This window comes from Rhea pennata, chromosome 3 (genome assembly GCF_028389875.1).
Source record: "Rhea pennata isolate bPtePen1 chromosome 3, bPtePen1.pri, whole genome shotgun sequence".
Lineage (NCBI taxonomy): Eukaryota > Metazoa > Chordata > Aves > Rheiformes > Rheidae > Rhea > Rhea pennata.
The window spans coordinates 32374817-32387975 of record NC_084665.1 but is presented as its reverse complement, the minus strand read 5'-3'; the positions used below and the strand labels follow the sequence as shown (position 1 = coordinate 32387975).

The 13159-nt window shown below is 37.6% G+C and overlaps 1 protein-coding gene across 1 annotated transcript in view; it reads left to right on the top strand.

Annotated features, from left to right (window-relative positions):
* BABAM2 (BRISC and BRCA1 A complex member 2) overlaps positions 1 to 13159 on the top strand; it is a 177047-nt gene that overhangs the window by 119831 nt on the left and 44057 nt on the right. The gene's annotated exons all lie outside the window — the stretch shown is intronic.

The window sequence follows — 13159 nt, the reverse complement described above, 5'->3', positions numbered from 1 at the left end:
ATGTAATTGGAATACAAGCATTCCCAGCCAAAACTTAGAATATTTTCACCTGGGCATAAATTCTTTCTGTAACACATGTTGATAGGTAAAATTAGATTAAGTAGTAAAATGTACATTCTACTATTTAGCCATACAAGATAATTTTAACAGCTTCCTAATCTCAAGCACACAGTTCTAGCAGCCACTCTAATTATGATTTATTAAATATTGTTTTAGTTGCATATATTGTATAATGGGGAAAAAGTTGCTGACCTATTGAAATGATTTGAATGAAGGAAGAATTCTACTGGAGTTCATTTAATTGGGAAGTCAATTACAGCTGTAAACTGGTATTTTTAGGAAACTATTGCATTTGGTGCAGAACTTTAAAAAAGAAAGGAAAAAAACCTGTTCCTTTGTAGAAGAATTTGTTTTCACAGAAAAAGAATAAGAATACATACAAGTGCTGCAAGACTTCTTGTTCTCTCACCATCAGATTGATTGAGTACTTTTCAGACTATAATCCAGAGGTCTCAGGATAGCTAATAAGAGTGTTAACAGTGTGTTATTAGGTGTCAAAAAATTGGAGCAAATGATGTATGAGGGTAATGGGATGTGTTGTACAAATTATTTTAATAAATAAACCTTTAGTGACCTTCAGTAAATCTTTGATTTGAAAATAGGTTACACCATTGGCAGGGAGGTTTCTTTGAAGAAGTTGTCTTCTGTGGTGAATTTTGATTTAGTTCATAGAATGTGTCCATTTCAATTAATTATTTTACTTTTTTTAGTCACCCTTTTAAAGAGTATCAGTAGCAGATAGTTTTTACAATGCCATAGCTGACACATTTAGTGCAAAATATGAAAATTACTTGGTGCTTTTGTTTTTTTAAAGGGGGAGAAGGAAGAACTAGTTAGGAAGGAGATCAAAGAGAAATATTGTGTTCTTATTTTATTTCAGGGTGAGGGAACAGAAGAGCAAGATTAATGCTGTTCCTTATTTTAATCTACTTCTTTATTATTTTTAGTGAAAACTTTGCTAGTTAGTGCTAGAGGCAATATAACAATGTATTTGATTTGAAATAAACTTTTTAAAAAGTATTTGTAGGATTCATAAGCCTAAATTTAATTTCTGCAAAGAAAGACTTAATTTAGGAAGTTTAGCTCTATTGACTTTCAGTGAAGTGTAGGATCCTAAGTTCTTCAGTTTAGTAAAAGATGGAACATAAATAATTTAAAAACTGATGAGCTTTCTGAAAATGTCGTTCTTCATCTACAAGGTCCAGTTTTTCAAAACGTCCCATATTTATTTGTAAATACACCGATTTTCAGATACAGTTGAGGCCGTTCCACTGTCTAAGCACTCAACTTCCAAGTGCACTCAAGCCTTTAAACATTTAAGGATGTTGAGGATATTAATCAGAACTTTAAAAAGTACTGACATGAAGTTGAATTTTTCTTCCAATGACCGTCTAAATTCCACTTTCTAAAGAAAAAAGATGTGCATTAAAGAGAGGTTAGAGGATGAAAGTGTGTGCTTACAGGCGTGTATCTTTACTCAAGCCTGATTTATCTGTGTAAGTGTATTATATGCACTCATAATTTATTCTAGTAAAAAGGCAAGGCAATCCTTGAAAAGGGATTTTCGTTCCAGTCTTTGTCTTTCAGCATGTGCATGAAAATGCTCTGTGAAAAGAAGACAGGCATGAGTGAAAACAAAGTACTAGGTATGCACGCGTTCACCTTGCCATCAATTAAGTGCAGCTCTAAGTTGCAAATAACGAAGCTTCCAATTTCATGTGTGTGTACACGTCCCCGCTTTGATTTTAACACAACAAAGAAATCCTGTGTCTTTTTCTTTCTGCCTTTCCTTCTTAAAGTAGATCCATATTTTGCTTATTACAGAAGGGGCATTTGTTATATCTGATGTAAAGCAGGTTTTAAAGCTGAAACCCGTTTCTTCCAAGAACTATTGCCAGTCTTCCCAGCAACCAAAAGCTGTCTTTGTGTTCTACAATGCTCATAGCCTGGATTCCCTCTGTTTTAAAGATAATATATTAAGATGAATATTGAATTATTTATGTTCATAAAAGCAAAACACATATATACAAATACTGGTGGTAAAGATTCTGAGAAGGATTGTAAAAACCATCCAGGCAGATTCATATCATCTTATTAAGTGAATAATAGTTTAACATGGTTCATATTAGATTGTCGAACCACAGTGGCTGTGTTTACGTGAAGAGCTTATCTTGTTCTCTTGCCTTGCGTCCACATGTGAACATATTTAGCTTGCATAAAGCCTGAGTTCCCTTGGCCTCTTGGAGAATTTAGCTAGAACACCAGACCAGACTTGTAGCATTCCACATCGCTTGTGAACAGAGAGTAAAGCCAGTTTCGCGATCCGAGCAAGAATGCCCCTTAAGTTATGCTGCGTGGAAATCAGTGTCAGAAGCCAGGCGGATGAAAGAAAAACATTCCTCCCCTCTAACCCCCCCCCCCGACATTCTTATAAATGACCCAAATTATTGACATCATTTCCAGAAGTTTTCCAGCATATTTATCCTTTCATTTCTGAAAACGTTCTACAAGATTTTCCTGTCATTGTGGTACTTTGCATTTTTGATTCTTCATCTAAGCTAATCAAATCCAGTACTGATAATGCACGGGACAGGACATTTCTTAAAAGAAATGTTTTTGCCACAGAGAAAAGATTCACAAGTGAGGATTCCTGTCTGGCCTAAGGAGAATGGAAGAGCTTTTATTACTACGTGGGAAGAGTCGACAACATGACACTATTTTAGCACAAAGATAGGAAAATCGTGTACTTTTAAAACTGCTGTGTCACTGAAAGTGCTAAGCATTAAGCAAAATCAGGAAAAGATTAACAATAAAGCTTAATTACTGTAATTTGACTAATATATTAGGGAATACACAGAAGCAACTAAAGAGCAATATAAGCAAATGCAGTCATAAAACATAACAAGGCTACAAGTTATAGGAAATGAATGTCAATCTTCCTAAGAAGGTGAGAAAAGTAGGGAAGAAAGATGCTGGAGTTGTACCGTTTTGGAGATACGTTTTTATGCTTCTTAAAAAAAGACACTGCTGATAGATGCACTTAGTGTTAGTGCTGGCAAATTACCTGTCCTGTGAGCAATTATTATGTATATAGTAAGCTGGATCGATTAAAACTGATAAGTGTATAGGGCGTATTTTTGTAAATATACCTGATAGCCACCTTAAAACAGTTACTCATTTACATCATCCATTTTATGGAGAGATAATAAGAGAAGATACACGTACATTTGCCATAAGTATTCTGCTCAATGAGATTGTTGGGAGATCTCCGTCAGCAAAGCAGAGTGGATTATAAAACAGCAGATGAGTATCTTGCACAACGATGGGCGTTGTGTAATGCGCCGCCCGAGCTTCGGTGCAGAGGAATTTTTCGCGCTCCTCATCATAAATAACACCTCAATCCTTTCATTAATTTATTCAGCCCTACTGTTTGAGAGGAGAGTATTGCCAAAAAGATAGCACTTTTCTGGCCCTTTATTTTTGTTTATGCAAAAGCTTACAGTTCCCTACTCCTATATTTATGCTACACTTAATTTTCTTTGGCTGGCGCACCTAAGTCAATGCCCAGTAATTTTTTTCTTGCTACTTAGAAGGCCCTTAAAATATTCACACTTAAGGTGAATATAAATAGATCTGTAGAATAGGTAATGCTATTAAAAGAACATTTCTAAAGAACAGGTAATTCAAAAGTAAATTTTCAGATAACAGCCACAACTTTTCTTTCTTTACAGCCCATGTTAAAAGAGTAATGGGGATATAAACAACTTGCCATCTTTGGGTTGGCATTTCAAATCGGTGCAGGATGAAAAACTATTGTACTTAGGTTAAAATCCACTTTTCTAGCCAAAATCTTGTTCTGCCTTAGTTGTGACAAGTCTTTAGCCTCTCTCGTGCTTGTTCTGCTTCCTCAGACTGATAGAGAATCACAATAGCGTAGGCTGCCTAGCTTTTCTCCTGGTATCTCGAATCCTTTCTTTAATCTTCATATACTGCCCTTTCAACTTCGTTTTTCATTGGGACTGCCTCTTTCTCCACTTCTCTGCCCATGTTTCTTATCTTATCAGTACCTTTTTTTATTTGGCCGGTGATGTTTGCTGCTGATCTTTTGCCTGCTTTTTCCTATTACCTTTTTCGGGAGGATAGGGGAGAGCAGTTGCTGTTATTTCCTCTTGGAATTAAATTCTCTTGAGAAACTCTTTCTTAACTTTATTTTTCACTTCTCATTAATATGTCTCCTGAATTTGCTGCCAAACAACTAACACAATTTAAGAAATAAGCAAAATGCTTTGCAAATATCTATTTCCCCATTGTGCTCAAGTCTCTTTTGATGAACAATTTAATCTCCTTACTGCAAGCCATGCTCTTCCTCCCCTATCATGCAGCCCTTGCTGTGTAGTTCTTCATTGTGTTGTGTAGGGTGAGATGCTAAATTGTTTAAGTTCCCTGGGACAGGAACCATGCCTTCCTGTTTAAACTGTGAGGCATCTAGCAAATTTTTCAGGTATTACAACTTTCTTTAAATAATGCTATGCTGATAGACACGTAATACTAGCAACTGATCCTTTTTGGAAAAAAAAATTGAGATCATAACAAATGTCTTTAAATTCAATTCTTGTAGTTATGTTATGTTATGAATTTCTGAAATAATTTGTCTCTTTTCCAAAAACAAGCTGCACCAAATGACTAAATGTGTTAAATTTATAATACACCTTGCAATTTTTTGATGGGAAAATTGAGGGGGCATAAATGTAGTACATTCAACTCAAAAGCAGCATTGGTCAGAAGCTTGAGTCTTGTAATAGAGAATCATGCTTTTTTATTTTTTTTAGTAGCCAGTGGAAATTTTAGTATTTCTTTTTGGAGCCTGTTAACACTGCATTATGAAAGATAATTCCAGAGGTTAAGTGTGAGGGATTTATTAATATTTTTAATCACTTTAAATACATGGCTTTTATAATTGTCCCTTTATTTTTTCATATTGTCAGTATGAGTAAGTGACCAAAGTTTTTACACTGTACACTGTTTTCTGTAGTAGTACTGTTGCCACTGGTTTAGTAAGTCAGTATTTTAAACCACAGCACACATGGAAGCCTTTCTGATAACTTTTGTTTTACTCTCTTGGACTTTCTTTTTCTGAAGCTTGTGTTCTCAGGTGTAATGGAGTTTCTGGAGGAAACTGCTGAACTGTGTACCTATCTGGGAGGTTTTTTGTAAGCTTTGGATTTCATGCAAGGTTCCCTTGCATGAAAAATAAAACGATATTATGACTGTGTTGTAGATAGAATGCTTCTATACAGTATACTGCAGCTATATGAAATGAATTGTCTGATGAGCTGGGTTATAAACATTATCCTTACATGGTTTTGTTTTTTCAGAGATTGCAGGGTCTGAGGATTGTGGAGATTTCTCTTTCCCATCCTTATCAACCCAAATTTTCAGTTGTTCAATAGAAACCTTGTTGCCCCCTTTTAGGTAGGATCTTTGTGTTGATTTATGCATATAAAGACACATTAAGCAAAGCAAATCCCTTCAGTCCTGATTTATCTGAAAATGTCAGCATTTCCACTGCTTCAGACTTCTGTACCTTCAGGTAGCAATAAGAAAAACTTTATACTGCAAGATCATCTATCCTTTCCCCTTCCAGCTCCGAGTCTCAGCACGGGAAGGGAAGGGAAGAAAAGAAATGTATTCTAACTTCAATTATAAGGTCAGTTAGCCAGTCATCTTATGTTTTTCAGGGACTTTTTTTCCTCCTGAAGAGGAGGAATTATTGATTGGAAACTAGAGCTTCTAAACCCCAAAGTCTTTTGTTATTGCATCACCTGAGCTATTACTGTTCGTGTAAGTTTATAGGTTAAAGTTTGCTAGAGTCCAGAATGTGTACAGTTACTGTAAGTCTTTCATTGGTGTAGCTGCCTTGTCTAAAGTGAGAAATGCGTTATTTGACAATTTTAACCTACAACAGAATACAAAAGTTGAGATAACCTGAGCAAAGTGGTATTCATTTGTACTTTCAGATGACTCTGTCATGCAGCTTTTATACCAGTCTATGTATACTATTCATGTTCAGTATAAGCATCTGAATACTACAGGTGGGCAAGCACAGAAGCAGGTTGCAATAAATTCCTGAAGATTACCTGTGAAGTCAGTAGCAGAGCCACGAATAAAGCTCAGCAAGCCTGACTTGCAGTTTTCTGCACAGTCCATGAAACTAAAGTGCATTTAGTTTTTAGGTTTTGCTTTTTACAATGATTATTTCATATTTTTCCACTCACCAGTCATGAAGGGTTCAGAGGTATTTACCCTGAACCTTTGGTAGGTCAAGTAAAGAAAGATGGTATTATCCTTTCTGCTCTAATGGCCAGATTTTTTAGCCTGTGTTTGACTAGCATTCTTCCTCCAAGTAAGTAAGTTTGGCATAGTTTTGCCTCCAGGTCAATTTGTGATTCTATTTTCTTGTCTCTACTCTGAGTAACATAGATTTCTCGGGTTATGTTGGCTGGTTGGAGCCATACATATCTGTTTTACCTACATTGAAGTAGAAATAATTGTAGGTAGAAATTGTTCCTGTAAAAATAGAAGCATAACTGCAATTTTTCTGTATTAGAATCTTCTTTTTTTTGATGCAGTTTAGCTAGCAGTAGATTGATTGGACAAACAATATGTTAATTCCGTTTGTTTTAAATAGGATATGGCTAGAAAGGGGAGAAAACTCTAACTGATTTCTCAGAAGCAGTTGTTCTGTTATTTTTTGGTAAGCTCTGTATTGCTGATCGCAGCAGCATTCCAAAGCTTTTGCAAAGCACCACATGGCTAATGTGATAGAGAGGGTTTGATTATGGGCAAATGGGTCTGAAAAATGGTCAGTTGACGACGAAGCTGGGATCATGGTCCTCCAGGCAGCTTTTGTGGTCACGTGCTTTTATTTGATGTGGTTCCTTGCGTCTCCTGTGCCAAATGGTGTAATGTACTAAAGTGATGAAACTGCAAAAGAAAAAAAAAAAAAAAAAGGAAAAGTGAGCTATTTACTTTAGCAACAAAGGAGGAAGAAAGCAGGGAAGGAGATCAAAGCCCATGATATGAGTGTCTCAAAACAGGAAAAAAAGAGCAAAAAGATGGGAATTTTTTTCCACGTGCTTCAGGGTACTCTTGCTTATAGCTATCCTGACTAATAGTATTTTGTAGGTCTGAAACATGCTTCAGTTTCAAAATGAGACAGGTAAACTTACATTTAGAGAGTTAAGAGGGTGTAACCAAGTAAAAGAAAGGGCTATAGTCTATAAAGTCTAAAGTCTACTTTCCATCACCAGTAAGCAGATTTAACATGTTTTAACATTAGCTGCGCCAAGAGACAAGCTCTCGGTTATTTTAGGCCCATACAAAAAGTCTTTCCATGTAGAGGCAAGTTTTCTTGTTTATTTACATTTTCAAAGCTAGACAGATCTTCAACCGTATGGTTCACAACCAGTCAAATTGTCTTTTTCTTACTTTGTGTGTTTTTTGAAGAAAGAATACATGGGATTAGGAACATTGAGTGCAATCAATATTATGTACTACTTTCTTGTATAAAGCTGTTTAAGAATATGTTGACACTGTATACGGGGATAAGTATGATTCTTACAATGCTGGGCTCTATTCACAAACAAAAGTTTTTTATTGTTTCCTCCCTTAGAGCAAAAATACACACCACTGTGCAAGGTACCTCCTTTTCAGAGCCTGAAAAATGTGCCTAGATGTTGTTTTCTTTGTGATACTATTCAAAAAGAAGTTTGTAGAACTTTGGAGATGGAGATGGCTAACAGATAAAAGCCATTAAATCAAAATATATAGGCAGTATTGTATGCATATGTTCATCTATAGGTGCATAACCTGTGTTAGCACGTAACTTGATAGACTAATGTTTTTATTCTTGCAGGACCCTGGAATGTAGGGTGTAGTCTGAAATAATCCTCATTTCGGACTCAGCTCAAAGATTCACAGCAATGTAGAGAAACCTGAATTTTTGTGCTCTGAGAAGAAGAGGCAGCAAGACGGGTTGCAGAGAGGTGCAGGGGTAAAGGGAAAGGAGTCTGGGGAGCCTGAAGGCTCCCAGAGAGGTTGCGAGGGGTGCAGGGAAGCAGTGGGGGCCCTTGAAGGAAACAGGGGACAGGAGAGCGAGTGTCTTAAATCAGGCATTTGTGTGCCTTGACTGAGCACCCACTCCTCTGAGCTTGGGAGGTGGAGGCACCCTTCTTCCCCAGGAAACCCATCTTCTTAGAGAAGAGGAATTGATCAGTTCTTTATGCAGAAATGCTCAAAAACAAGAACAGTCACGTCTGTAGACCTGTGAATCAATACTGTGCCTTTTGATTATTTTTCAAGGATCATTTCTCCCAAAAGGCATTTTAATGTCATTATAAACTCTCAAGAAATGGAAAAGAGCTTTGAATGTTATATGTGGGCCTGATTAAATGGGTTCGTTGAGAGACGGATAGAGCAAGTCATTTGGCGGGCACAAGCCAGCGGCAGAAACGCGCACGTACTCCAGCTGTGCTAGCTGCACTTGTATTTTGGAGTGTCGCGGAACAAAACCCACTGTTAATGCAGGCTGGCGGCTGCTGCTGTTGAATTCGGAATCGAGTCCACCCCAAAATCGGTTTAATTCACAGAACAGGGCTCAGAACTACGCGTTGTGTCTGATGTTGTAGAAACCCAGGAACTCGCTGATCCGTTTTAAGGTGAGATGTACAAAGCAGGTTTGCAGAGGTGAGCAGGTTTGGTGTAACAGCAAGCGAGGAAAAGGACAGGGCCAGCAGGTCTGTCTGTGCTCCAGCGTGAGTAGTTCCTGTGTGGCCTGTCTCGCAGGTGGGTAGATCTGCCCTGTGTTTATCTTCATCTGCTGCAAGTCCTAGCGAAATATCATTGAGTAAGATCTGTGAAAGTTAATAAATTACAGAAGGCCACTACCAGAATCTGTTAGAATTCTAGCCTTTAAAATGTAGCAGTTTACTCACAAAATTTTGTTTTTAAACACAGTTTGGATTGGTTGTGCTGTAGCTAGGTTTAGTCTGGCAGCTATTGGGGGGGGGGAGAGAAATACTAATCAATTTGGCTATGTTTAAAACAAAGTAATTTCCTCATGTTATCCCTTGATGCTTTTTTCTTGAGCAAATGAATGTCACCAAACCTGATACTGAGATGTTATAATTATTTTTATTTCTGGATATAGAAATGCATTTTATTTGTGGGGAGTGTATCCCACAGTGATACCAAAAAAGGAAGCTTAATTGCAAACATAAATATACAGGATCTGTTCTCTAGAAGCCCAGTTACCTGAGACCTAGGCCTGAGGCACGGGAAGCTTTAGCTTACACTGGTGGAATTTCTTGGCAAATAGAATCTCCTTGACTATTAAAAGTTTTTACGGCATTTTCACCCCGTCTCTTGTTTGTGAGAACTCACTGCAAGTGAGTTCTTTTCCACATGACAGAGAAATAGTATAGCACAGTTCAATCAAATCCTGAAAAACAGCCTCCTTATATTTATTTAAAAAAATAAATGAAAGATAGTGTGTGTGTTTCATAAGACAGTTGAATGCTTTGTGATTATCAGAGGCAAGGTCTTGTGGGAATGCAATATTTTATTAAAATATTTAATAAGCAAATTCTCTGATCCAGTAATGGGAACAAAAACTACCTGTCCAGTCTTAATTTTCCCTACCCATAATTATTTCTGCTGAAAATAAATTATGTTTTGTACAGTCTTCCTCTATTTTCAGTGGATAATTATACTAGAAGTTCCAGCCTTCTCTCTGTGAAGGGATCTCTTTCTCAAAAACCAGACCTTGTAACAGTCTGTTTTACATCTGAAGAGGGTTCTACAGGCTTGACATGATTTATGTCAACATGTTTTTATAGTTTGGCTGCTCTTGCACTGTGAGTATAGGTAAAATGGGAAGCCCTTAGTCACATATGATAATAATTCAGACTGGAAGATGTATTGGAAGCAGGTAATACAGGAGGGGAATCTTTTTTTGCCTCTGAAATCCAGTAGAGGTTGCTCTTAATATTGTACCTATTGTGGCCTAAGAGGAACCTGTGATTTCCTTTCTGAACGTCTTCAGTGGAATCCCATCTACCCCTACCCTCAGGGGAACTCGAGCTTGTTTACAAATGAAGCAAGATGGGAGCAACAATACCATTTCCTTCGTGTATGAGATTGGAAAAAAATTATATTTATGTATTTACATAAATGTTTAAGGAGTTTAATAAATTCAAAACCACTGCCTTAAAGTGAGTTTTGCAACCTACTCCTATCAGGAGGGAGTAATATTTCACAGAATCACACAATGGTTGAGGTTGGAAGGGACTTCTAGAGATCACCTAGTCCAACCTCGCTGCTCAAGCAGGGTCACCTAGAGCATGTTAGATAGGGTTGCATCCAGGCAGGCCTTGAAGATCTCCAGAGAAGGAGACTCCACAACCTCTCTGGGCAACCTGGTCCAGGGCTTGGTCACTCTCACAGGGAAGAAATTCCCCCTCATGTTCAGGCGGAACTTCCTGTGCTTCAATTTCTGCCCATTGCCTCTTGTCCTATCACACGGGACAACTGAAAAGAGTTTGTCCCCGTCCCCTTGACACCCTCCCTTCAGGTACTTACGCACATTGATAAGATCCCCCCTCAGTCTTCTCTTCCCCAGGCTGAAGAGGCCCAGCTCTCGCAGCCGTTCCTCACAGGGCAGATGCTCCAGTCCTCTGATCATCCTCATAGCCCTACGCTGGACTCTCTCCAGTAGCTCCATGTCAGAATTGGATGCAATACTTCAGATGAGTTCTCCAACAGATTTCATTCTCCAACATTAAAGACTGATGAACCCAGTATACTTTCAGTTTTCCAAGAGCAAAGTCCTCTTTCAGAAATGATCCAACTTCCTAATAATCTAATAGCTGTGCTTCACTGTCTCTGAACATCCACAAGGAACAAAATTATTTTCCTATGTTCTTGTGAGTAATTCTAGTAAGGGGAAAGCAGCAAGAAAACAGAATTCTGTTTTAAGAAAATCCCATTCAAGTCTTACTTCTCTTAGAAAAGTTTGTTTGTTTTTTTTATGTAGCTGTTGTGTAGTTAAGCCTGTTTCTTTCATTCATCATTCATTTGAATATGTAAAATCCAGACCTGCAGAACTGCTCCATGTGGTGAACAGTCTGCTGAACCCAGACTGTTTTGCCTCAGTAGCAGATTTCCATATATCTCATTATGAGGTACTTTTTTATTTGTTTAGACTCTGTTCCTTTGGAGGGATATTTACCGTTGTAGACCCCTATACCTATTGAAGTGATACGTTATCAAGAAGAGGAAAATATACCAGCAGGTCCTGTTGAAGAATAAAAGGCTTACTTTGCCGAGAGGATACTTGCTTCCAACCAATTTAATCTTTTATGGAAACAGCATGTGAACAGGAAGCATCAAGTCATTTAGCTTTTGAAGATTTGTAATTGTACCCAACAAGGTTCTGAATGTTTAGTGAATGATATAAGACACAACATGTAATGCAAATTCATATCCCTTTTGACTGGTAAAAGACTATAATAAAATTTAGGTCAATACTGCCAAAATGAAAGAGCATGAACTTCAGTTGGTTGTAGCCTTATACAACACAATTTAAATAAAAACTGCTTGATCTTTACATACCGAAGAAATTGTTGTTCTCAGCCATAGTGACCATGCTTCAGTCTTCTCCCCTATGTTAAAGGCAATAGATTAAGCTACATAAATACATCTCTGGCATCCTCTTATTTCTGTTATTTGACTTTAACATCTGTATGTTGTGCATGGACAGAATTAATTTCTTTGTTCATATCTGTTCATCCTTCTGGGGATGAACAGAATCACAAAATCTATAGACATAGTATAGATTGGAAGGAACCTCTGGAAGTCATCTGGGCCAGCCCCTTCCACAGAGCAGCCCAGCTTAGACTGGGTTGCTCAGGGCCTTGTTCACTTGAGCTTTGCATATCTCCAAGGATGGAGATACCATAGCCCCTCTGGGCCTCTCTTCCAGTATTTAATTGCTGTTACTGTGAAAGCATTTTTCCTAGTATCTAATCATAATTTCCCTTGTTGCAACATTTCTCCACTGTCTTTCATTCTGTCACTGCACACTTCTGAGAAGAGTCTGGCTCCATCTTCTTTATATTTTTTTCCATTAAGTATTTGAAGGTATCAATAAGATACTCCTATAACTTTCTCTTAAGATTGAACAAAGCAATTTCTTTCAGCCTCCCCTTTACATTGTGTACCTGTGTACCTTCCCTCAACCTGCAGCCTATGTTTTTGCTGAGAAGTCCCAGACACATTTGGTTTCCTTTGCCACAGGAACACACTGCTGACTTAGGTCTATCTCGTCATCCAGGTAGACCCCATAATCTTTTTGTACAGCCTACTTTCTAGTGTGTCCATGCCCTGACCACATTATTGCATAGGATCATTTTATCCCAGGACAGCACTTGATATTTGCCTTCTTCAAACGTCATGAGGTTCTTGTCAGCCTGTTTCTGTAGCCTGTCAAGGCCCTTAGGTGAAAAGCAGGTCAATAAAAGAATGTTGAAAGGTGTTAGAGAAGGTTTTATTCTCCTCGCTAGACCTTTGGATTTGAAAATAAAGTAAGTGGACATCCATAAGGATGTGATTGGCTAAACAATCAGTTATAACTGAGCGGGAGATATTAATATGAATTTTAAGGAATCTGAAAGAGGATGAGGAAAATATTCTTCAGTCATTCAGAAAGCATGTTGCTGAATAACTTGGTGAACTGTGATTAAATTACTAATGGCTGTTGTTTACACTGTCTGGTGTGTCAGAAAATCAAAATATTCTCCTTCCAGCTATAATGAGATGCCTTAACTACAATACTTACCAAAGAGGACTAAAGAACATTAACTATTTACAATGAAAAAACTACCTTTAGAGAATGCTTTGCATTAATGTTAGTCTTGATTAAAGGTGTCTAATTATGGGAAGTAGTACAACCTAATTTTATAAACGGTATCGCTCAGTACCTGTGGTATCACCATGGCATAAAATAAACACATATCCTTGTTATGGAACTCGTCTTTCTATT